This window comes from Cicer arietinum, chromosome 7, assembly GCF_000331145.2.
Source record: "Cicer arietinum cultivar CDC Frontier isolate Library 1 chromosome 7, Cicar.CDCFrontier_v2.0, whole genome shotgun sequence".
Taxonomy (NCBI): Eukaryota; Viridiplantae; Streptophyta; class Magnoliopsida; order Fabales; family Fabaceae; genus Cicer; species Cicer arietinum.
This window is the reverse complement of record NC_021166.2, coordinates 33,505,658-33,510,764: the sequence shown is the minus strand read 5'-3', so window position 1 is coordinate 33,510,764 and position 5,107 is coordinate 33,505,658.

The following is a 5,107-nucleotide window of genomic DNA, read 5'->3' as shown; positions in this document are numbered from 1 at the left end:
TAAGTGCTGTTTCATCCAAAGTATCTGAGCACAACAGCTCCCAGCTGCAATATATTCAGCTTCAGCAGTTGATAAAGCAATGCTTGTCTGTTTCTTACTGAACCATGGTACAAGAGAGTTTCCAAGTAGATGACAAGTTCCTGAGGTACTTTTCCTGTCAAGTTTACATCCGACAAAGTTTGAATCTGAGTAACCAACTAAGGTACAGGTTGATCCTTTTGGATACCACAATCCGAGACTCTTAGTTCCTACTAGATATCTGAAAATTCTCTTAAGTGCACTGAAGTGAGATTCCTTTGGATTTGATTGATACCTTGCACACATACAAACACTGAACATGATGTCTGGTCGGCTTGCTGTAAGGTAGAGCAGAGATCCAATCATACCACGAAATCTAGTAACATCTACAGGTTTACCTTTCTCATCTCGGTCTAAGAAATTTCCTTGACTCATGGGTGTATCAATGGATTTAAGATTTTCAAAGTTAAATTTCTTTATCAAATCAGAACAGTATTTAGATTGACTAATGAAAATGCCTTGCTTGCTTTGGTTAATTTGAAATCCCAAGAAATATGACAGTTCACCCATCATTGACATTTCAAATTTACCTTTCATCAAATTTTCAAATTCTTTGCACAGTTTATTATTTGTAGATCCAAATATTATGTCATCAACATATACTTGGACAAGCAAGATATCATTTCCAGTAGTTTTTGTGAAAAGGGTCTTGTTAACATTTCCTCTTGAAAAGTTTTGTTGAATAAGGAAATTGATGAGCTTCTCATACCAAGCTCTTGGAGCTTGTTTTAACCCATAGAGGGCCTTTAAGAGCTTATACACATGATTTGGAAAATCATGATTTTCAAAACCAGGTGTTTGGCTAACAAAAACTTCCTCTTGAAGGTCACCATTGAGAAAGGCACTTTTCACATCCATTTGATAAAGATTAAAGTCCATTATACAAGCATAAGCCAATAAAATTCTTATGGCTTCTAATCTAGCTACAAGGGCATAGGTTTCATCAAAATCTATTCCCTCCTCTTGACTATAACCCTTGGCTACTAGTCTAGCTTTGTTCCTGGTTATCACACCATTCTCATCCAACTTGTTTCTGAACACCCATCTGGTTCCTATGATGTGCTTACCCTCTGGTCTAGGTACTAAACTCCACACATTGTTTCTCTCAAACTGGTGTAACTCCTCTTGCATAGCAAGTATCCACTCATTATCTAACAGGGCTTCCTTAATGTTCTTAGGTTCAATCTGAGATACAAAGGCTGTAAAGTTACAAAACTGTCTAAGGTTTCTCCTAGTCGCAACACCTTTAGAGATATCGCCTATAATGTTGTCTATGGGGTGGTTTCTGTTGAACTTCCATTCCTTAGGTAAGTCACTGGTTTCTATAGGTTCTACACAGTCAGATCTAGTTGGATGGTCAACTACAAGTTGTTCTAGTGGTTCAGACTCTACAACTTCATCCAAAAAGTCATCAACCACTGGTTTATATCTTGTTTGGTTAGAATGCCCAAGTTTTGAGCTCGAATTCATTAACCACGTTGTTTGCAATATTAACCAGGTTTCTTAAAGTCATTAATTAGATTTATATTTCTTTATTAGAACAACCAATCTTTTTGTTCAAATTCTTTAACCAAGTTGTGCAAGAAATTAACCATATTGTTTTAAGTCATTAACAAGGTTTATATCTTGTTGGATTAGAATGCCAAAGTTTTCATTTCGAATTCATTAACCAAATTGTTTACAACATTAACCATGTTTCTTAAAGCTATTAATAAGATTTATATTGTTTGATTAGAACGACAAAACTTTTTGTTCAAATCCATTAACCATGTTATGCAAGGAATTAACTATATTGTTTTACGTTATTAACCATGTTTATATCTTGTTTGATTAGAATGCCCAAGTTTTCAGTTCGAATTCATTAACCAATTTGTTTACAACATTAACCATGTTTCTTAAAGCCACTAATTAGATTTATATTGTTTGATTAGAACGACCAAACTTATCTCTCCAATCCATTCTCCAAGTTGTGCAAGGAGTTAACCATATTGTTTTAAGTCATTAACCAGGTTTATATCTTGTTTGATTAGAATGCCCAAGTTTTCCGTTCAAAATCATTAACCACGTTTCTCAAAGCCATTAACCAGATTTATATGGTTTGATTAGAATGTGCAAACTTTCTGTTCACATCCATTAACCAAGTTGTGCAAGGAATTAACCATATTGTTTTAAGCCATTAACCAGGTTTATATCTTGTTTGGTTAGAATGCTCAAGTTTTCTGTTCGAATTCATTTACCAAGTTGTTTACATTATTAACCATGTTTCTAAAAGCCATTAAAAAGATTTATATTGTTTGATTAGAATGAGCAAACTTTATGTTCAAATCCATTAACCAACTTGTGCAAGGAATTAACCCTGTTGTTTTAAGTTATTCACAAGGTTTAAATCTTGTTTGTTTAGAATGCCTAAGTTTTCTGTGGAAAATCATTAACCAGATTTTTCACAAAATTAACCATTTTACTCAAAGCCATTAACCAGATTTATATTGTTTGATTAGAATGACCAAACTTTATGTTCAAATCCATTAACCAAGTTGTGCAAGGAATCAACCATATTGTTTTACGTCATTAACCAGGCTCGTATCTTTTTTGGTTAGAATGCCCATGTATTCAGTTCGAATTTATAACCTAGTTGTTTACAACATTAACCATGTTTCTTAATGCCATTAATTAGATTTATATTGTTTGATTAAAACGACCACACTTTTTGTTCCAATCCATTAACCAAGTTGTGCAAGGAATTAACGATATTGTTTTAAGTCATTAACCAGGTTTATATCATGTTTGATTAAAATGCCCAAATTTTCCGTTCGAAATCATTAACCATGTTTCTCAAAGCCATTTACCAGATTTATATTGTTTGATTAGAATGAGAAAACTTTCTGTTCAAATCTATTAACCAAGTTGTGCAAGGAATTAACCATATTGTTTTATTTTATTAACCAGATATATATCTTGTTTGGTTAGAATGCCCAAGTTTTCAGGTCGAATTCATTAACCAAGTTGTTTACAACATTAACCATATTTCTTAATGCCGTTAATTAGATTTATATTGTTCAATTAGAGCGCCCAAACTTTTTGTACACATCCATTAACCAAGTTGTGCAACGAATTAACCATATTATTTTAATTCATTAACAAGGTTTGTATCTTGTTTGATTAGAATGCCCATGTTTTCAGTTCGAATTCATTAACCAATATGTTTACAATATTAACCATGTTTCTTAAAGCCATTAATTAGATTTGTATTGTTTAATTAGAATGACAAAACTTTTTGTTCAAATACATTAACTAAGTTGTGCAAGGAATTAACCATATTGTTTTACGTCATTAACTAGGTTTATATCTTGTTTGATTAGAATGCCCAAGTTTTCCGTTCGAAATCATTAACCATGTTGTTCACAACATTAACCATGTTTCTCAAAGCCACTAACCAGATTTATATTGTTTGATTAGAATGACCAAACTTTGTGTTGAAATCTATAACCAAGTTGTGCAAGGAATTAACCATATTGTTTTAAGTCATTAACCAGGTTTATATCTTGTTTGATTAGAATGCCCAAGGTTTCCGTTAGAAATCATTAACCATGTTTCTAAATGCCATTAACCAGATTTATATTGTTTGATTTGAATGAGTAAACTTTATGTTCACATCCATTAACCAAGTTGTGTGTAAGACCCATAATTTTAAAGTATACTTTATGTATTTTTGTGTATTTTGGATATTGGCTCGGAGGCTTTTTAGCTAAGTTATTAATATTTTGTGAGCTTAAATGCCCAAAAATAAATTTTGATACCCCGATTAAAATTTTTCGTCGATAAATAAATTAAATTAAGTACGGTGAATCCTTTACGAAGAATTTAATGCGTTATGGGTGAACTGGTGATTTTAATAAATATCTAGATTTTGAGATATTTGTTAAAAATAATTAAAATATTTATAAATATCTATATGTATATATTTGTTTGGGGAGAAAAGAAAAGGATATAAAAAGGAAAGAAGGAAAAGGAAAGAAAAGAAAAACAAGGGAAAGAAAGACAAAGGAGAGAAAACAACATTTTCCATCTTCTTCCTCTGACTCGCGAAGCCACCATTCCCCTTCTTCCATTTTCGTTTTCTTTGCTTCCTTTTTGTTCAAGAATAGAAACCCAAGGCTGGATGGGTGATAGGACAAGGATTTCTCAACTTCAATCTTCCTCGTTGTTTCGAAAACGAAGAAAAACGCTATTAGGGATTTCAAAACCGAAAACACAAACCTCCCTGTTTCATCTAGATCTAAGCTTCGTTTCGCGAAGAGATAGAAGGGAAAGTTGCTCACTACCACGCTAAGGTGCTAGGGGACCAACTTTGGAGGCGACGTTGCGAGCGGAGATTTTACCGGATTTACTCGCGGTACCGTAATCGAACGTGAAAGCTAACGTGAAGGAAAGGGCTCTGTAAACTACAAGTTTTTGATGATGACAAAGATCAACCATTATGGTCAAAGCAACAAGATCAAAAAGAATATCAAAATATATTCATTAATAAGCTTCAAATCCAAACATTAAATGTTAAAATGTAAAGGTATATGATACAAACCAATATTTCAATTACATGAGAACAAGTCATATTTACATATGCATTTAAAGTATTTTCAAAAGTCAAAACAACATTAACAAAGTCTTAAAAATCATATTTTTGACAAAATGCATAAGTGTATTCGAATACAGCATCTTGTATTCGAATACAAAGCAAGTCAGAAGCAAAAGTCTCAAAGTTGTATTCGACTACGACTATGTGTAGTCGAATACACTGCAAGTCAGTGGCCAAAATCCTTATATCTGTATTCGACTACAACCATCTGTAGTCGACTACAACCATCTGTAGTCGAATACAAAGTAAGTCAGTGGCAAATTTTTACTAATCTGTATTCGCCAACACACATGTGTATTCGAATACAAGGTATAAATTTTGAATATTTTTGAACGTTACAAAGAGGTGTATTCGAATACACACATCCTGTATTCGAATACAACTGGAAGCAATACA